We start from the raw sequence: 22,934 nt of genomic DNA, 5'->3' as shown, positions 1-22,934 counted from the left end.
CTGCCGCCAAAAGCTTTTGTCATCTGTTGTCTCTATAAAATGTATCACCCAACTCCAACCTTCCTGACGATACAGCCAAAGTCACTAAGACTGTGAGAAAAAGGCACAAACTTGTATGTGGCAGAGCGACTATCCTGCAGGTCCAGACAGCGGGAGGAAAAAGCCCACCCAGCAAGGTAATCTACCTCTAGGGTTGCGTTCTCCTGACCGGACATAACTGTCACCTCTTCTTCACTTATCTCAGCGGGCCCGTCTCCAGCTCTCCCCACAGCTGATCCCTCCTGCAGGTGCGTATGCGTTTTGTATGCGCTGTAAGCATCGACCGCACCGTCCAGGACAGAGGGATATGGTGAGTGATCACCGCTTCCACGAGTTGGGGCGGCCTCCAGAGAGTAGGTTATCTCCGAAAGTAAATGTCGGGTAGCAGTCCCCTGGGAGGCAGTCATGGGTGCGGCCATTTCTACACGAGTTTCAGTGCCACCTTCAGTCTCTTCCTGACACGCAGCAGCCGAGATAAGCCGGTCCAGTCTGTTTTTGAGGTTCCGGTCATATTCTTCAAAAAGGGCTAGGAGAGCCATGCGGGAATCCTTCATCTCTGCACCTCTTAGCAGCTAGGCCTCAACAGGCCACTCCGGCAATGGGTTACGGAAAATCTCCCGGATCTTCTCCAAATCTATGTGTCAGTCTCTTAGGCAGGGGTTCAGAGTGCGTCCATCACTAGTTATAGGCTTTTCTGATCAGAAAAAAACCCCTTTATTCTCTATTAAAGCCAGGAGCTGTTAGAGTGTGCTTCTAGTTGCTTTGGCGGCTAGCTCCGCCCCCCTTGAGTGATGTTCTTGTTAGATACCACCTTAGGAAAAAACCCAGGTTGGTACGCAGGACTACCTTATCCGTACGAAGGACCAGATAGGGAGAATCACATTGTAACACAGATAACTTGGAGACTCTACGAGTCGAGGAAATAGCTACCCAAAAGGAACTTTCCAAGATAAAGATTGATATCTATGGAACAAAAAAAAGGTTCAAACGGAACTTCTTGAAGAGCCTTAAGAACCAGGTTTAAGCTCCATGGTGGAGCAACAGTTTTAAACACAGGCTTGGATCTAACCAAAGCCTGACCAAATGCCTGAACGTCTAGAATACCTGCCAGACGCTGGTGCAAAAAAATAGACAAAGTAAAAATCTGTCCCTTTTAAGGAATTAGCTGACAACCCTTTTCTCAAAAACATCTTGGAGAAAAAATAATATCCTGGGAATCCAGGCTTTACTCCATGAGTAACCCTTGGATTCATAACAATCAGATATTTACACCATATCTATGCTCAATTTTCCTAGAGACAGGCTTTCATGTCTGTATTTAAGGTATCAATGACTGACTCGGAGAAGCCATGCTTTGATAACATCAAGCGTTCAGTCTCCAGGCAGTCCATCTCAGATTGATTCTATTTAGATGGTTGAAAGGACCCTGAGGTAGAGAGACCTGTCTCAGAAGCAGAGACCGTGATGGAAAGGATGACATGTCCACCAGATCTGCATACCAGGTCCTGCGTGGCTACGCAGGCGCTGTCAAAAACACCAAAGCCCTCTCCTGCTTGGTCTTGACCTCCGGAGGAAATCCCACTCCCCCGGAAGAAAAGTCTGACGACTTAGAAAATCCACCTCCCAGTTCTCAACACCTGGGATATGGATAGCTGATAGACAAGAGTGAGTCTCTGTCCAGTGAATTATTGTAAGACTTCTAACATCACTAGGGAACTTCTGTTCCCCCTTGATGGCTGATGTAAGCCACAGTCGTGTATATTGTCCGACTGAGTATGATGTACCTCAGAGTTGCTAACTGAGGCCAAGTCTGAAGAGCATGGAATATCACTCCCAGAATAGTTATTAGAAGGAGGGTCTCCTCCTAAGTCCACTATCCCTGAGCCTTCAGGGAGTTCCAGACTGCATCCCAACCTAAAAGGCTGGCATCCATTGTAACAATTGTCCCATCTGACCTGCGGAAGGTCATACCCTTGGACAGATGGACCCGACATAGTCACCAGAGAAGAGAATCTCTGGTCTCTTGGTCCAGAATCAACAGGGGGACAAATCTGTGTAATCCCCGTTCCTCTGACTGAGCATGCATAGTTGCAGCGGTCTGAAATGTAGACGTGCAAACGGTACTATGTCCCTTGCCGCTACCTATTAAGCCGATTTCATTCATGTACTGAGCCACCGAAGGGCGCGGATGGGATGAAAAACACGGCAGAAATTTAGAAACTTTGACAACCTGGACTCCGTCAGGTAAATTTTCATTTCTACAGAAACTATCAGAGTCCCTAGGAGGGAAACCCTTGAGATTGGGGATAGAGAACTCTTTCCTTGTTCACTTTCCACCCATGTGATCTCAGAAATGCCAGTACTACGTCCGTATGAGACTTGGCAATTTGGATGTTTGACGCCTGTATCAGGATGTCGTCTAACTAAGGGGCCACTTCTATGCCCCGCGGCCTAAGGACCGCCAAAGCGACCCCAGAACCTCCATAAAGATTCTTGGGGCTGTAGATATCCCAAAGGAAAGAGCTACAAACTGGTAATGCCTGTCTAGAAAGGCAAACCTGAAAAACGAAGGTGATCTTTATGCATCACAATGTGAGGATAAGCATCCTTCAAATCCATTGTAGTGCTCTATTGACTCTCCTGGATCATAGTTAAGATGGTACGAATAGTTTCCATCTTAAATGACGGAATTCTGAGGAATTTGTTTAAGATCTTTAGATCCAAAATAGGTCTGAAGGTTCCCTCACCTTGGGAACCACAAACAGATTTGAGTAAAAACTCTGTCCCTGTTCCTCTCTTGGAACTGGATGGATCTCGTACACAATGTAAGAATGCCTCCTTCTTTATCTGGTTTGCAGATATTTGTGAAAGGTGAAATCTCCCCTTTTTTGGGGGGGGAATCTTTGAAATCCAGAAGATATCTCTGGGATATAAATTCCAATGCCTATGGATCCTGGGCATCTCTTGCCCACGCCCGGGCGAAGAATGAAAGTCTGCCCCCTATAGGATCCGTTACCGGATAGGGGTCCGTTCCTTCATGCTGCCTTAGAGGCAGCAGCAGGCTCCTTGGCCTGCTTATCTTTGTTCCAGGTCCAATTGTCTCCAGACCGCCTTGGACTGAGCAAAAATTCCCTCTTGTTTTGCCTTAGAGGAAGTGGATGCCACACCTGCCCTGAAGTTTAAAAAGGCACGAAAATTAGACCTTTTTTGGCCCTTGATTCCTATCCTGAGGAAGGGCATGACCTTTTCCTCCAGTGATATAAGCAATAATCTCCTTCAAACCAGGCCCGAATAGGGTCTGCCCCTTGAAGGGAAGTTAAGTAGCTTATTTATTAAAGTCACGACAGCTGACCATGATATAAGCCATAGCGCTCTGCGCGCCAGTATAGTAAAAAACAGAATTCTTAGCCGTTAGTCTAGTCAAATGAACAAAGGCATCAGAAAACAAAGGAATTGGCTAGCATAAGCTTGTCAAATATATTCATCCAATGGAGTCGCTAACTGTAAAGCCTCATCAAGAGACTCAACCCAGAACGCCGCAGCAGCAGTGACAGAAGCAATGTATGCAAGGGGCTGCAGGATAAAACCCTGTTGAATAAACATTTTTTATCCATTGGATCTAAAAAGCACAACTGTCCTCGCCAGAGGTAGTGGTACGCTTAGCTAGAGTAGAAACTCTTCTCTCCACCTTAGGAACTGTCTGCCAGAAGTCCCGTGGTGGTAACTATTAGAAAACATTCTTCTAAAAAATAGGAAGGGAAGAGAACGGCACACCTGGTCTATCCCATTCCTTATTAAAAAAAATTTTAGTAAACCTCTTTAGGTATTGGAAAAACATCAGTACACACCGGCACTGCATATTATTTATCCAGTCTACACAATTTCTCTGGCCCTGCGATTGTACACATTCATTCAGAGCAGCCAAAGCCTCCCTGATCAACAAGTGGAGGTTCTCAAGCATAAATTTTAAATGTAGAAATATCAGAATCAGGTTAAATCATCTTCCCTGAGTAAAAAAAAAAAAAATCACCCACAGACTAAGCATATTGTAAGGTAGTATCATACATGGTTCTTAAAGCGTCTGTATGCTCTGTATCTACCCCCAGAGCTATCTGCTTTCCTTTAATTTCAGGTAGTCTGACTAATACTGCTGCCAGAGTATTATTCACCACCTTTGGCATGTCTTGTAAAATAAACGCTATGGACGCCCTTGATGTACTTGGCGCCATTTGAGCGTGAGTCCCTGAAGCGGGAGTCGAAGGGTCTGACACGTGGGGAGAGTTAATCGGCATAACTTTCCCCTCGACAGAATCCCCTGGTAAAATAAACGCTATGGGTGCACTTGATGTACTTTGCGCCATTTGAGCGTGAGTCCCTAAAGCGGGAGTCAAAAGGTCTGACACGTGGGGAGAGTTAGTCGGCATAACTACCCCCATGACAGAATCCTCTGGTGATAATGTTTTTAAAGACAAAAAATGATCTTTATTGTTTAACATGAAATCAGTACATCTGGTACACATTCTAAGATGGGGTTCCACCATGGCCTTAAAACATAATGAACACAGAGCTTCCTCTATGTCAGACATGTTAGAACAGACTAATAATGAGACTAATAAGCTTGGAAAACACTTTAAATCAAGTTAACAAGCAAATATATAAAACGTTACTGTGCCTTTAAGAGAAACAAATTTTGTCAAAATTTGAAAAACAGTGAAAATTTTTACAGTACATGTAATAAGGTAACAGAGCATTGCACCCACTTGCAAATGGATGATTAACCCCTTAATGCAAAAAACAGATAAAAAAAACGACATAGACGTTTTTTTTAAAAACAGACACAACAAAACTGCCACAGCAGAGCTGTGGATTACCTTCCCTAAAAACGATTTTGGAAGTCTTTTTAGCCCTTTAGAAATGTCCTGTAGTATTCATGGGACTGCTGAGGGAATCTGGATAATTCATTTTGTAATTTTAACTGCGCAAAAAAGCGCTAAATTAGGCCCCTCCCACTCATATTACAACAGTGGGAAGCTTCAGTTAACTGTTTCTATGCAAAATTTAAGCCAGCCATGTGGAAAAAACTTAGGCCCCAATAAGTTTTATCACCAAACATATGTTAAAAAACGATTAAACATGCCAGCAAACGTTTTAAAACACATTTTTACAAGAGTATGTATCTCTATTAATAAGCCTGATACCAGTCGCTTTTACTGCATTTAAGGCTATACCAACATTACAGTGTTATCACCAATGTACGTTAAAAAACGATTAAACATGCCAGCAAACATTTTAAAACACATTTTTATAAGAGTATGTATCTCTATTAATAAGCCTGATACCAGTCGCTATCGCTGCATTTAAGGCTTTACTTACATTACTTCGGTATCAGCAGTATTTTCTTAGTCAATTCCATTCCTAGAAAAATATTTTACTGCACATACCTTATCTGCAGGAAAACCTGCACGCCATTCCCCCTCTGAAGTACCTCACTCCTCAGAATGTGTGAGAACAGCAAATGGATCTCAGTTACGTCTGCTAAGATCATAGAAAAACGCAGGCAGATTCTTCTTCCAAATACTGCCTGAGATAAACAGCACACTGCGGTGCCATTTAAAAATAACAAACTTTTGATTGAAGTATAAATCACCACAGACTCTCACGACCTCCTATCTATGTTGAGGCTTGCAAGAGAATGACTGAATATGGCAGTTAGGGGAGGAGCTATATAGCAGCTTTGCTGTGGGTGGACTCTTGCAACTTCCTGTTGGGAAGGAGAATATATTCCATAAGTAATGGATGATCCGTGGACTGGATACACTTAACAAGAGAAATTACTAAGTTACAAAAAACTAACAACTAAGTTACAAAAAATAACAAACACTAAGTTACACAAAAAAATAAACACTAAGTTACAAAAAATAAAAAAGAAATTATCAAATATTTAAACGAATTACACCTAATCTAAGGGCCCTATGAAAATAAAAAAGCCCCCCCCCCCAATAAAAAAAACCCCTAACCTACAATAAACTACAAATAGCCCTTAAAAGGGCCTTTTGCGGGGTATTGCCCCAAAGAAATCAGCTCTTTTACCTGTAAATAAAAAAATACAAACAACCACCCCAACAGTAAAATCCACCACCCACACAACCAACCCCCCAAATAAAAACCTAATCTAAAAAAAACTAAGATACCCATTGCCCTGGCATTTGGATAAGCATTGCCCTTAAAAGGGCATTTAGCTCTATTGCAGCCCAAACCCTAATCTAAAACTAAAACCCACCCAATAAACCATTAAAAAATCCTAACACTAACCTCAGAAGATTTACTTACAGTTTTCAAGATCCAACATCCATCCTCCAAGAAGCCGGCAGAAGTCTTCCTCCAAGCCCGCAGAAGCCTTCAACCAGACGGCATCTTCTATCTTCATCCATCCGGCGCGGAGCGGCTCCATCTTCAAGACATCCGACGCGGAGCATCCTCTTCAATCGACGTCTTCTTCAGAATGAAGGTTCCTTTAAATGACATCATCCAAGATGGCATCCCTTAGATTCCGATTGGCTGATAGAATTTTATCAGCCAATCGGAATTAAGGTTGAAAAAATCCTATTGGCTGTTCCAATCAGCCAATAGAATGCAAGCTCAATTGTATTGGCTGATTGCAACAGCCAATAGGATTTTTTTCAATCTTAATTCCGATTGGCTGATATTATTATTGTTTGTAACTTAGTTGTTAGTTTTTTGTAACTTAGTAATATTTTAGTATAGAGCTTAATTATTTGAGTAGGGTTAGGTGTTTAAATATATAATATAGTTAATTTAATTTGTAGTTTAATGTAATTTTAGTATAGAAGTTAGGGTGGATTAATTATTAATTTAATATAGTTTAATGTAATTTTAGTATAAAAGTTAGGGTAGATTAATTATTAATTTAATATAGTTTAATGTAATTTTAGTATAAAAGTTAGGGTAGATTAATTATTAATTTAATATAGTTTAATGTAATTTAGTATAAGTAAGGGTAGGTTAATTATTAATTTAATATAGTTTAATGTAATTTTAAAGGTAAGTTTAAATTTATTATAAGATAGGGGTGAGTTAATATTTAATATAAAGTTAGTGGGTTGTTAGGTTTAGGGGTTAATAGGTTAATTTAGTTTATGGCGAAGTGGGGGGCTGGCGGTTTAGAGATTAATAACTTTATTTAGTTGTGGTGGGCTCCGGTAGTGGCGGGATAGGGGTTAATAACATAATGTAGGTGGCGGCGGGGTAGGGGGCAGTAGATTATGGGTTAATAACATAATGTAGGTGGCGGTGGGCTCCGGGGGCGGCGGAATAGGGGTTAATAACTTTATTAGAGTGGCAGTGGGCTCCGAGAGCAGCGGGATAGGGGTTAATAACTTTATTTAGTTGCAGCGGGGTTGGGGAGTGGCGGGATAGGGATTAAACTTTTTGACAGCTTTTTTGTAAAATAAGGAGAGCGTATTCAGGTCCGCGGCAGCGATGCAAGGCGATCTATTGGTGCCGTCAAATGCAGCACAGTTGACGGCTTGATAAATAGGCCTCACAATGTGAATCAAGTATGCATAAAAAAGTCATACATGTTGCATAAAAAAGTCAACATTGAAAAACCCTCTATGAATAGCTAAGATATGCTGCTCAAAACAGGCCAAATGGGGTTTCAAGAGATCAAGAATGTTAAATATTAAAAAAGTCCAAAAATCCTATGAAAAAGTGGGCAAGACAGATTGCATAAAATCACAAAGGATAGATGAAGAAGGAACCCCTGCAAAATTACTCATATGGGGTGCGATCCGATATAGATCGTATTTTGCGGCGCAAGCGAGGGAACCCGCGTCGCCCGCAGTTTCAGCTCGCAACTCGAGCTATCCCATATATGGCGCCGTCAGATGCTAACGTGCCGTAAGTCTGACAAGCCAGCGATGTCCAGAAATCTGCGCAAGTACAAATTTCTGGCGTCGCCAGTGACTTGCGGCACGTTAGAAACTGCCGGCGCCTACAAAACCTGACTAAAGTCTAAATCACCCGCACTGTCTAACACGCCTCCCTAACATAGCCCAACACGTCTAACATGCCTCCCTAACATAGCCCGACACGTCTAACCCTCTATCCGCTATCCCCCCTCACTATCCTAACAATAAAATATGTATTAACCCCTAAACCGCCGCTCCCGGAGCCCGCCGCTACCTAATAAAGTTATTAACCCCTAAACCGCTGCCAGCTATATTAAATCTATAACCCCCTAAAGTGAGCCCCTAACACCGCCGCCATCTACCTTACCGACCCCCTAAAGTGAGCCCCTACCCCGCCGCTATCTATTTTAAAATTATTAACCCCTAATCTAATCCCCCTACCCGCCGCCATCTATATTAAATTATTTAACCCCTAAAATACTAAACTATCCCTACCACTAAACCTAAGTCTAACCCTACAAATAGCCCTGAAAAGGGCTTTTTACGTGGCATTGCCCCAAAGTAACAGCTCTTTTGCCAGCCCTTAAAAGGGCTTTTTGCAGGGCATGCCCCAAAGTAACAGCTCTTTTGCCAGCCCTTAAAAGGGCTTTTGGCGGGGCTTTGTCACAAAGTAAACTGCTCTTTTGCCTACAATCTACATCCCCCTACACCGCGGCCACCTATAATAAATGTATTAACCCCTAATCTAATCCCCCTACACTGCCGCCAGCTATATTAACTATTTTAACCCTAATTATATTAGGGTTAATATAGTTATTATATTATATATATTAACTATATTAACCCTAATTATATTAGGGTTCATATAGTTAATATCGTTATTATAATTATATATATATTAAGTATAATAACCCTATCTAACTCTAACAACCTAACTAAACTCTTATTAAAATAAATCTAATATTAATATTATGAATTAAAATATTCCTATTTAAATCTAAATACTTACCTATAAAATAAACCCTAAGATAGCTACAATATAATTCATAATTACATTATAGCTATGTTAGGGTTTATATTTATTTTACAGGTAAATTGTTAATTATTTTAACTAGGTATAATAGCTATTAAATAGTTATGAACTATTTAATAGCTACCTAGTTAAAATAATTACCCAATTACCTGTAAAATAAATCCTAACCTAAGTTACAAATACACCTACACTATCAATAAATTAAATAAACTACAAATATCTATCTAAAAATACAATTAAATAAACTAAACTAAATTAAAAAAAAAAAAACAAACACTAAATTACAAAAAATAAAAAAAAAGATTACAAGATTTTTAAGCTAATCACACCTATTTTAAGCCCCCTAATAAAATAATAAACCCCCAAAATAAAAAAAAATCCCTACCCTATTCTAAATTAAAACAAGTTCAAAGCTCTTTTACCTTACCAGCCCTTAAAAGGGCCTTTTGTGGGGGCATGCCCCAAAGAAAACTGCTCTTTTGCCTGCAAAAAAAACCACAATACCACCCCCCAACATTACAACCCACCACCCACATACCCCTAATCTAACCCAAACCCCCCTTAAATAAACCTAACACTACCCCCCTGAAGATCTCCCTACCTTGTATTCACCCAGCCGGGCCGAACCGATCCAGGCGATGTGTTCCAGCAAGCGGCAGAGAGTCTTCTTCCATCCGGGCGATGTCTTGAAGCAAGCGGCAGAGAGTCTTCTTCCATCGGCGACGTCTTCAAGCAAATCGGCATCTTCAATCTTCTTACTTCACTCCTCCGCCGCGGAGCATCCTTCCGGCACGACGACTTCCCGACGAATGAGGTTCCTTTAAATGACGTCATCCAAGATGGCGTCCGCCGAATTCCGATTGGCTGATAGGATTCTATCAGCCAATCGGAATTAAGGTAGAAAAATCTGATTGGCTGATTGAATCAGCCAATCAGATTCAAGTTCAATCCGATTGGCTGATTGGTTCAGCCAATCGGATTGAACTTGAATCTGATTGGCTGATTGAATCAGCCAATCAGATTTTTCTACCTTAATTCCGATTGGCTGATAGAATCCTATCAGCCAATCGGAATTCGGCGGACGCCATCTTGGATGACGTCATTTAAAGGAACCTCATTCGTCGGGAAGTCGTCGTGCCGGAAGGATGCTCCGCGGCGGAGGAGCGAAGTAAGAAGATTGAAGATGCCGATTTGCTTGAAGACGTCGCCGATGGAAGAAGACTCTCTGCCGCTTGCTTCAAGACATCGCCCGGATGGAAGAAGACTCTCTGCCGCTTGCTGGAACACATCGCCTGGATCGGATGAGGAGTTCTGCCCGGGTGGGTGAAGACAAGGTAGGGAGATCTTCAGGGGGGGTAGTGTTAGGTTTATTTAAGGGGGGTTTGGGTTAGATTAGGGGTATGTGGGTGGTGGGTTGTAATGTTGGGGGGTGGTATTGTGTTTTTTTTTGCAGGCAAAAGAGCAGTTTTCTTTGGGGCATGCCCCCACAAAAGGCCCTTTTAAGGGCTGGTAAGGTAAAAGAGCTTTGAACTTGTTTTAATTTAGAATAGGGTAGGGATTTTTTTTATTTTGGGGGGCTTTATTATTTTATTAGGGGGCTTAGAATAGGTGTAATTAGCTTAAAAATCTTGTAATCTTTTTTTTATTTTTGTAATTTAGTGTTTTTTTTTTTTTTGTAATTCAGTTTAGTTTATTTAATTGTATTTTTAGATAGATATTTGTAGTTTATTTAATTTATTGATAGTGTAGGTGTATTTGTAACTTAGGTTAGGATTTATTTTACAGGTAATTGGGTAATTATTTTAACTAGGTAGCTATTAAATAGGTAATAACTATTTAATAGCTATTATACCTAGTTAAAATAATTAACAATTTACCTGTAAAATAAATATAAACCCTAACATAGCTATAATGTAATTATTAATTATATTGTAGCTATCTTAGGGTTTATTTTATAGGTAAGTATTTAGATTTAAATAGGAATATTTTAGTTTATAATATGAATTAGATTTATTTAATAATAATTTAGTTAGGGGTGTTAGGGTTAGATAGAGTTAATATAGTTAATATAAATACTATAGTAACTATATTAACCCTAATATAATTAGGGTTAATATAGTTAATATATATAATGTAATAACTATATTAACTATAATATACTTAGGGTTAATATAGATAATATAGCTGGCGGCGGGGTAGGTAGATTAAATTAGGGGTTAATAATTTTAATATAGATGGCGGCGGTTTTAGGGGCTCACAGTAGGGGGTTAGTTTATGTAGATGGCGACGGTTTAGGGGTTAAATACTTTATTAGGGATTGCGGCGGGGGATTGCGGGTGACAGGGAGATAGACATTGCGCATGCGTTAGGTGTTAGGTTTATTTTAGCAGCCAGTTTAGGGAGTTACGGGGCTCCAATACTCAGCGTAAGGCTTCTTACGGCTGCTTTTTGTGGCGAGGTGAAAATGGAGTAAGATTTCTCCATTTTCGCCACGTAAGTCCTTACGCTGTATATTGGATACCAAACTGCGCGGGTTTGGTATACCTGCCTATGGCCCAAAAAACTACGGGCGACGGCAGAAATATACGCGCGTAACTTCTAGGTTACGCCGTATATAGGATACCAAACCCGCGCAAATATTGGCATCGCCGACTTTTGCGGGCGACGATTTTTATCGGATCGACCCCCTGGTTCTATAAAAATAATCTAAAAACAATAGCTTATTCAAATAATCTAAGCTGTTTTCTCAGAAAATATTTGCAAATATTTGTTTTGTATTTATTGTTCAATGTTTATGTTTTATGCAATTATAGTTTTTGATAGTACCCTCAAGAAACGTATATATATTATTTGACAACAAAGTGTAACTCTGATAACTGAATTAAAGGGACGTTAAACTGCAGTAGCAGGTTATTACTCACCATGCTATTGTTGTTGCACCTGTGCCTGCAGCTGTCTCCCAAGTTGCTCTCTAATTTCATCCCCTTACAAGTAGTAGTTAGTGACGCACTGCATCTTCACACTTGGTGCCGCCATCTTGGAGCTTATATTTGTTATTTAACTTTTAAACTGTACAAAAAAAATCTTGCAAAAATGTAACACTTCTGCTCTAAATTATGTGAGCTAAACTGAAGGGTAAGGTACAGCTGTCATAAAGCAGATCTGTGAAAGTGCACTGCTTCTATCTCAGGATGCAACAAAACGAGTGCTACAAGATGGTGGCACCCAGTATAAAATGCAGAACTTTACCAACTGGGATCTGTAATGAGTTAAAACAAGAGAACAGCTTTAAAGATGGCTGCAGGCACAGGAGGGAAAACAATGTCATGGTGATTAGTAACCTGCTACTGTAGTTTAACCTAGCTGTTAAATGTCCCTTTAACTCAATTCTAATGTTAGTAGAAAACTAACATTTTCAAAATTGAACGGACAGAAGGGAAATTCTTGGCTATCACGTGGTAATAGAGGGGTGGGAAATATATACTTGGTGCAGCATTTACACACACAGTGATGGAATTTGTACCCATATCAAGCTGTATCTCCAGATGAATACATTATGTAGTTAATGTATATTGCAATACAATACTTGTGTTGAGATAAGCAATCAGAACTTAATGATTATTGAACGTTACCATAAAAATCTAGGAAATTAAAAAAAATAACTACAAAGGAAAATGATAAGGAATAATAATAAGGAATAATAATAATAATTTGAACTGTATATATTATGTCAGTATGATGTGTCAGCAACTATGTAAATAAATATGGCCATATTTCAATGCAGCAAGTAAAGTTTAGTAGAATTAAAAGTTACAAAATTCCAGCAATAGTTGGCTCCTTAGAGAAACTCAACATTAGGGTTGTATAAGTTAATTAAAGGGACATGAAACCCAAATGTTTTCTTTTATGATTTAGAAAGAGCAGGCAATTTTAAACAACTTTCTAATTTACTTCTATTATCTAATTTGCTTTATTCTCTTGATATACTGTGCTGAAAAGCATATCTAGATATGCTCAGTAGCTGCTGATTGGTTGCTGTACATAGATGCCTCATATGATTGGCTCACCCATGTGCATTGCTATTTCTTCAACAAAGGATATCTAAATAATGAAGCAAACTAGATAATATAAGTAAAATGGAATGTTGTTTAAAATTGTATTCTCTACTTGAATCATGAAAGAAGATTTTTGGGTTTAGTGTCCCTTTAAGTAATTACCTGATTAGATTACTGGAACCACTAAGCAGGAGATGAGCTGAAGGCACCAGTGTTAGCCTGGAAGCAACTCTGAGCAGGGAGAGACGCACTAAGTTAGACTTAGGTAAATCAGCAGAGCAGTCAGTAGAAAAGCCAGGTGATTCGTCAGCAGCCAGTTATCACAACAAAAGGAGAACCCAATATCATTAGTCAAGGTACAGTTCCTAGGGTCTTTAGCCAGTAGATCAGTCCTCAGTTAGCAAGTACAGGTAAGGTTTAGTCAAGTAACAAAAACAGAGAACTTGCCAGAGTCAAAACCAGGAACAAGATTGCTAGGGTCTCTATACAAAATAACCAAGCAATGAATGGGAGTCAGGGGTGACCTTTTAACACTTGCCATTCAGGCTTGGCACCAAAAATATTGAAGAGATTACTTATGGCAGGTATAATACAAATGGCACTATTCTAGTTTACAGACATGTCTTCAAAAGATTTAATAGCGCATCCAAGCTTCCGGCCACGTTAAGCCGAAGCTCCCTAAGTGTAACCCCAGTCTCCCAGCAGAAATAGCCTTCCTTTACACAGTGTGCCCCCAGGGCCTTGCATCGGAGTTAATAGTAGTGTGGTTCTTACCGTGATTTAGTGCTTTACAGGTTGATTTTTGTAGAAGAATAAGGAATGCACATATTTCACATAGGAAATTGACAAATTATACAGTAATTACTGAACAAAAACACTTTATTTTAAAAGGTGATACAGTTTGGTACATTTTTCATAAAAATCCTCCTCATTCACACATAGCTAAATACATTCAACAACTTTAAACTGTCAGATATATCAAAATCTTAAGATAAATAAGATTTTAATTTTCCATATTTGAAAAATGTAAATGGACTTCCCAAGTCCTAAAGAACCAATAATTTCTATAAGCTTCAATATTAAATTTCCTACAACAACATCCTGAACGACCGATTATAGCTGTTGATCAACAAACACGGAACCGATACACCAAACAAAACTACTAGATAAATCTAAAATTGTGGATTTGCATTCCTTTTACCTTAAAGGGACAGTCTACTTGAAAAATGTTATTGTTTAAAAAGATGGATAATCCCTTTATTACCCATTCCCCAGTTTTGCAAAACCAATACTGTGATATTAATAAACTTTTTACCTCTGTGATTACCTTGTATCTAAGCCTATGCAAACTGCCCCCTTATCTCAGTGATTTTGACAGACATACATTTTAGCCAATCAGTGCTAAGTCCTAAATAATTCCATGGGAGTGAGCACAATGTTATCTATATGGCACACGTGAAGTAGCATTGTCTAAATGTGAAACCGGTCAAAATGCACTCAGATAAGAGGCGGTTTTTAACAGTTTAGAAATCAGTTTAAACCCTACCTAGGCTTAGCTTTCAAAACAGAATACCAAGAGAACAAACAGCTAGATTACGAGTTTAGCGTTATGCTATTCCAAGTCTTGTCATTATAGGTGTACTGCACACCTTTTTGTCCGTCACGCAACGTCAGTACTGCACTTTTTAAAAAGTCCTTTTTCAATGGGACTTCCATAGCGCCGGTATTACAAGTTTGCCGGGGAGGCCAAAAAGTGAGCGGTACACCCGAAAACCACAAGATCCGTACTGCCATCTAAAGTCAGTAGTTACAAAACTGTACCATAAAACTCATAACTAAAGTGTTAAAAAGTACACTAACACCCATAAACTACCTATTAACCCCTAAACCGAGGCCCTCCCGCATCGCAAACACTATTTAAATATTATTAACCCCTAATCTGCCGTCCGCCCACACCGCTGCTATAATAAACTTATTAACCACTAAACCGCAAGCCCCCCACAATGAAATATACTACAATAAATTATTAACCCCTAAACCTCTGACCTCCCACATCACTAACTCTACATAAATATATTAACCTCTAATCCTAACTTAACCCTAACCCTAAGTTAAATATAATTAAAATAAATCTAAATAAACCTTACAATTATTAACTAACGGCTCGATTACGAGTTTTGCGTTATGAGCGGCTCAGTACTAACTTGCAAGTTATTTCCACCGCTCACCTCCCTATAGCGATGCTATTACAGGTTTGCAAAAACCCGGCGTTAGCAAGCAATATAGCAGCGTTGAGCTCCATACCGCACCCAAATACCAGCGCTGCTTTGAGCTGGTTTTACGTGCTCGTGCACGATTTCCCCATAGACATCAATGGGGAGAGATGGCTAAAAAAAAGCCTAACACCTGCAATAAATTTAATAATATAAACCCTGAGTCTAAACACCTACATTATACTTATTAACCCCTAATCTGCTGCCCCCGACATTGCCGCCACCTACCTACACTTATTAACCCCTAATCTTCTGCCCCTAACATCGCCACAACCTACATTACACTTATTAAACCCTAATCTGGTGCCCCTAATGTCATCGCTACCTACCTACACTTATTAACCCCTAATCTGTCGCCCCCAACGTCGCCCCCACTATACTAAAGTTATTAACCCCTAAACCTAACCCTAAGTCTAACCCTAACACCCACTAACTTTAAAATAATTAAAATAAATCTAAATAAAAATTACTATCATTAACTAAATTATTCCTATTTAAAATTAAATACTTACCTATAAAATAAACCCTAAGCTTGCTACAATATAACTAACAGTTATATTGTAGCTATCTTAGGTTTTATGTTTGTTTCACAGGCAAGTTTATATTTATTTTAACTAGGTAGACTAGTTACTAAATAGTTATTAACTATTTACTAACTACCTAGTTAAAATAAATACAAATTTACCTGTAAAATAAAACCTAACCTGTCTTACACTAATACCTAACCTTACACTACAATTAAATAAATTACATTAATTAAATACAATTAACTAAATTAAAAAAAAACACTAAATTACACAAAATAAAAAAGAAATGATCAATTATTTAAACTAATTACACCTAATCTAATATCCCTATCAAAAAAAAAACCTAGCCTAAACTAAACTGCCAATAGCCCTTAAAAGGGCCTTTTGCGGGGCATTGCTCCAAATAAATCAGCTCTTTTACCTGTAAAAAAATACAAACAGTAAAACTCACCACCCTAAAAACCTTCTTGCTGCTTGGATGAAGACTTCTCCCGGCTTTGTTGAGGATGGATGTCCGGTCTTCAAAAACTGTAAATGGATCTTCGGGAGTTAGTGTTAGGTTTTTTTAAGGGTTTATTGGGTGGGTTTTATTTTAAGCTTAGGGTTTGGGCTGAAAAAGAGCTAAATGCCTTTTAAGGGCAATGCCCATCCAAATGTCCTTTTCAGGGCAATGGGGAGCTTAGGTTTTTTAGATAGGATTTTGTCTGGGGGGTTTGGTTGTGTGGGTGGTGGGTTTTACTGTTGGGGGGTTGTTTGTATTTTTTTTACAGGTAAAACAGCGGATTTCTTTGGGGCAATGCCCCGCAAAAGGCCCTTTTAAGGGCTATTGGCAGTTTAGTTTAGGCTAGGTTTTTTTTTATTTGGGGGGGGGGGGCTTTTTATTTTAATAGGACTATTAGATTAGGTGTAATTAGTTTAAATATTTGATTTTTTTTTGTGTGTGTGTAATTTAGTGTTTGTTTTTTTGTAATTTAGTTCATTGTATTTAATTAATGTAATTTATTTAATTGTAGTGTAAGGTTAGGTGTTAGTGTAAGACAGGTTAGGTTTTATTTTACAGGTAAATTTGTATTTTTTTTAACTAGGTAGCTAATAAATAGTTAATAACTATTTAGTAACTAGTCTACCTAGTTAAAATAAATACAAAGTTATCTGTGAAATAAAAATAAAACATAAGCTAGATACAATGTAACTATTAGTTATATTGTAGCTAGCTTAGGTTTTATTTTACAGGTAAGTATTTATTTAGTTTTAAATAGGAATAATTTAGGTAGTAATTGTAATTTTTATTTTAAATTATGTTAAAGTCAGTGGGGGTTAGGGTTAGACTTAGGGTTAGGATTAGGGGTTAATAACTTTAGTATAGTGGCAGCGATTTTGGGGGCAGCAGATTAGGGGTTATTAACAGTAATGTAGGTTGCGGCGATGTTAGGGACAGCAGATAGGTGTTAATAATATTTAACTAGTGTTTGCAATGCAGGAGTACGGCAGTTTAGGGGTTAATATGTTTATTATAGTGACAGTGATGTCGGGAGCGGCAGATTTGGGGTTAATAATTTTATTTTTAGTGTTTGCGATAAGGGAGGGCCTCGGTTTAGGGGTTAATAGGTAGTTTATGGGTGTAAGTGTACTTTGTAACACTTTAGTTATGAGTTTTATGGTACAGCTTTGTAACGTAAAACCAATAACTACTGACTTTCAGTTTACGGTATGGATCTTGTAGTTGGGGGCTGTATCGCTCACTTTTTGGCCGAAACTCGTAATACCGGCGCTATGGAAGTCCCATTGAAAAAGGACTTTTTGAAAGCTGCGGTAGTTACATTGCGTTACGGCCAAAAAAGTGTGCGGTACAGATATACCTGCAAGACTCATAATACCAGCGGTAGTGAAAAAGCAGCGTTATGAGGCTTTTTCACTCATAACGCAAAACTCGTACTCTAGCCACATATATTTCCTATTTAAAACTAAATACAAACTTACCTGTTAAAAAAAACTAAGCTAGCTATAAAATAACTAAGTTATATTGTAGCTATCTTAGGTTTTATTTTTATTTCACAGGTAAGTTTGTATTTATTTTAACTAGGTAGACTAGTTAGTAAATAGTTATTAACTATTTACTAGCTACCTAGTTAACATAAATACAAAGTTACCTGTAAAATAAAACCTATAAATATAAAAAAAACAATATTTATTGATTTAAAGAGCATGCAATTTTAAACAACTTTCCAATTTACTTATATTATGTTATTTGATTCATTCTCTTGATATTCTTTTTTAAAAAAAACATATCTAAATAGGCTTAGTAACTGATGATTGGTGGCTGCACATAGATGCCTCGTGTGATTAGCTCACCCATGTGCATTCCCATTTCTTCAAAAAAAATATCTAAATAATGAAACAAATTATATAACAGAAGCAAATTGTAATTTTGTTTAACATTGTATTCTCTATCTGAATCATGAAAGACAAATTTGGGGTTTCATGTCCCTTTAAGTTTTAGACAACTTAGTACATACACATAATATAGTTTCAGTTGAAAGTTACATTCCTATTATGGAGATCATTTGTCTATACTCCATGTTAAAATGTGTGTGTACATCTGTGGCTTTTTGGGGTCTCACCTTTGGCCTAGCAAAAACTGCCTCTCTGGTTAAACAGTCTAAAAAAAACCCCGCCAGTATTGAACAATAAATGAACATCCCAATGGCTTCAGGCTATATTCAGAGACTGTGATCATGCCATTGTCACTGTACTTGCCATCCATTGTGTAGTACAATAAAAAGGTTATAGTGCCTCAAGATGCAAACATAAGAAAAAAGAACAGAGATACATCCCAGGGTGTGTATAAGGGGATCACTGAGTGTTTGTATAAAGATTGGGTTGTGTGAGTACAGGTATATATGAGTATATGGGATCACTGTGTTTATTTCATTTAATGAATATTTTTATTCCAGGCAAACAAATGCACAACCAAGTTGATGTAGTATTCACGTTTGCAAAGTTTGCTAATAGACAGACGTACATTAAAAAAATTAAAAACAGCTTATAGCAAAGTCTTGCAAGTTAGTATCTACAGGTGTGTAAACCCACAGTTCCTACTTGTTAAATTCTTTTTGATTGTCCCAAATCAGCTCAACTGTTGACCAGTTCACCTATCTATGTCTTCAGATGTGTACAGTGGCCTGTAAGACCCTCACAGGCCACCTTACCCATGTGAAGACATAGGCGGACGGTTCAAAGGAGGCATGGGTTTATGGTCCGTTGGGTACTAACCTTGCAAACAACTTTGCAATAAGCTGTTTTTAAACATGTATATGTATGCACATTGTGTAAGAAATTTGAATACTAGCTTTAATCTATTGCACTTTTGTTGGTCTTAATAACTTTACACTGGTTTCAAGGGCTTTTATACCATATTAACTTTTTACTTTGGAATTTATAGAATTACATTTTATAGAATAGTAAATGAACTTTGAGTATACTGGCTAATAGACTTGTGCATTCAGCATTTTCGTTCAATGCCGAATGCAGACTTTTGTGATGTTCGAATCTTTTTGGAGACAAATTTCTTCCTGTGAAATTGAATTAGCACACTAAGATCTGGATTTGCACAGATCTTAGTGTGTTTCACTTTCACAAGAAGATATTTTTTCAGCTCAGAAAAGATCTAAACACTACATTCCGCACACTTCCGCATTCGGCATTAAGTGAAAATGCTAAATGCACAAGTCTACTGGCTACATAAATCAGCTATATATAGTTGTTATACTATATTAATTAATTTGTTATAATGATGTAGTTAATTGTAAATTATGACTTACAAAATATTCAAGCAACTAGACAAATTGTTGTGTGTTCCTTGTATAGGCACCTAGTGAAACACCACTGTGAGCAGGAATATCACTTCATGGTGATGTAATGTGTCATCCAATGCACTGTTGTGCCAAATAATTAGGGATGGGCGAAAGTGCTGAAAGTCTAATTAGTTTGGTAGAATGAATAGTCCTGTGGACATTCGTTTTGGACAATCGAATATTGGTAAGAATGGAATCCATTAAAATTCAGTAATTGAATGTTATATCCGGTTTTCTAATATATATATATATACTTTTTTTGGAAGAAGCGTGTTTTCAAAATATGTTTACACAACAAATAGTGTGCGTTCAGTAAATATAAAAATGGTTTCTGTTTTGTAAAAGATCCAATAATGTACAGTATATGCAAACTAAATGTAGTATATTGCTCATATTGCCACTGAACGGTGTGTGTAAAGGTTTACCTAAGCTGACAGGTATTATTTAGAACATTAGAACTTACTGGCAAAGTTTCCCCTATTATAATACAGGTTACTCCCATAGAATGAGTATATATTGGTTATGTATACAATTACCATTGTTAATAAAGAGCCTTTAATAATAAACCAATATGAGCTGGGGGGGTTATGGGTATATTGTACATGTATATATGGTGTCTATTTTATATATTATTATTATCGGTTATTTGTAGAGCGCCAACAAATTCTGCAGCGCTAATATATATATAATGTATATGTATAATATATGTATTATACCGTAAAATAGTATATTATGTATTTTAAGTAGCTCCTTTTCTATATAGGGGCTGATTTATCAAGATAAGTATGGAGCTTGATGCCCTTGTTTCCGCACGAGCCTTCAGGCTCGCCAGAAACAGAAGTTATTAAAGGGGGCGGCATTCACAAGATTTGCTGGTGCAATGATAAATGCCCACAGCTTATGCTGTTGGCATTTATCGATGTGCAGCGGACATGATACGCTACATTGTATCATGTCCGTTTGCACTATGATAAATCTACCCCTTAGGAACAATATTTTGTGTACAGGATATTAATATCCCATAGAAGGCAGGTGTACGTTTTTTAACCATTGCACTATGTAAACATGTTTTTAAAAGAGACAGCTTTTTGAACATTGAATATGTTTAGGAGCTACACGTTTACACGGTACTGTGTTTAGTTCTGATATTGCAATCACACAGAAACAAAAGTGTTCTATTTTAATCCCTTATGGACCAGCAACGTACTCTGTACCTCGCTGGTCTTTCTATGAGGATTGCATTATTGCTTGCGGTGGGGCCCACACAATTATAAACAAGAAAACCCTTAACGACCAGCGACATATATGGTACATCGTAGTCGTTAAGGGGTTAATGACATATTTGGTTCAGTGACATTACAATATTTTAAGTAAACCTGTTTATTTGCGATCGCACTGTACGAAATGTGTTAGTCAATTAACAAAGAAAAGGCAATTGTACATAAGGATTAGCTTTACTATTATGTTATGAAGACACATGGGGGCCGATTCATCAAGCCACGAATGGAGTTTGATGCAGCTGTTTCCGCGCGAGCCTTCAGGCTCGCCGGAATCAGAAGTTAAGAAGCAGCAATCTTAAGACCTCCTCCTAAACTCGTCCGCTGCCTCTGAAATAGTTATTTTATCAGGCATGACAAATTTATTCAATCTATAATAGTCAGCCCAAAAAAGAGGTATTATATAATTATCTTTCTAACTTTCCTATGGCACTGCTATCATAAGTCACAAAAAGTTAGCAAAAATGTACATATAATAAACACATCATTTGAAACATAGCTTGGATCATTATACAAATATAATTTCATTTTCCCAGATGATGTAATATTAGCCAATGGTTGTGTCTTCAGAAAAACCTATTGGCAAGTTGCAGCGCATTACATTAGTTATTTGGGCTCTCCAGGGAATGTGCATATGAATCAAAGACAACTGCATGCGCATTACCTCGCTATCTGTTTTCTACCTATTTAGGCAACTGCTTAATGATTGCGCAACAGGGGTATGGAGGATCCATCACTGCATATCTCTGACACATTTTCTTGCGAGACCATAGCTGTGACGTAACATAATAGCAAAGAAAATCTACAATGCCTGTGCCAGAGGATCGATATTGTACTTTCAGCCAAGCAACAATATCGCTCTGCTATATATATCTTACTGCCGTATGAACCAAAATAAGAGGAACACATACAGGATTTCCCCACACATCAATTATGTATTATGTTATGTGTGAGATCTATGTTCAACTTGTTTCAGTTCATCCGGAGTAAGAGGTAAAATATGCCATGTTTTCAATTGATAAATGTTATGTTTATAAAATATGTGTTCCCAATGGCTTCAATCTGTGAATGACTACATATAAATTATGATAAATTCTTTGTCAAAATTTGCAGCCCAACAAATATTAATGATTTATGCTTGTTTATCTAGGGGTGATCATGAAATACTCTCTATTGACAAACAGCAGAGAACCCAGGTTGCCCACCGTGATTGGTCTATGCAAATTAGTTGTACAAAGGGTTTGGAAAACAGCAGTTTTTATATAGAGGATTGCAGAGAAACTATAAAATATAAAAAATGGAAGATATTTAAAGGGATAATAAACCCAATTTTTTTCCTTAAAGATTCAGCAAGAGTATGCAATTTTAAGCAACTTTCTAATTTACTCCGTCTCCTATTATAATTTTTTTTCATTCTATTGCTATCTTTATTTAAAAAGCAAGAATGTGAAGCTTAGGAGCCAACCCATTTTTGGTTCAGAACCTGGTTTATGCTTGCTTATTGGTGGCTAAATGTAGCCACCAATTAGAAAGCACTATCCATGGTGCTGAACCTAAAATGTCTCCTAAGCTTTATATTCTTGCTTTTTAAATAAAGATAGCAAGAGAACGAAAAAAAATGATAATAGGAGTAAATTAGAAAGTTGCTTAAGATTGCATGCTCTATTTGAAGCATTAAATAAAAAAATTAGGTTTAGTGTCCCTTTAACCATTTTACCTGTTTATATTGATTGAATAAATATATTTGCGTTTCATATCCCTTTACAAAACACTTCCTCCAACTGCTATGAAGGCTTTCAAATTACACTTGCACTGATTCCCTTTATACAGCATGTAATCAATTTGCATCAAACAGGCACAGTTTGCTGGAATTTTTCCCAACTTTGATAAATCAGTGGGCATACTTGGGCTGTAAGTGAAGTTAGGACAGACCCTGGTTTTGCTT

This window comes from Bombina bombina, chromosome 1 (genome assembly GCF_027579735.1).
Source record: "Bombina bombina isolate aBomBom1 chromosome 1, aBomBom1.pri, whole genome shotgun sequence".
In the NCBI taxonomy this organism is placed as follows: domain Eukaryota; kingdom Metazoa; phylum Chordata; class Amphibia; order Anura; family Bombinatoridae; genus Bombina; species Bombina bombina.
This window is presented reverse-complemented; position numbering follows the sequence as displayed.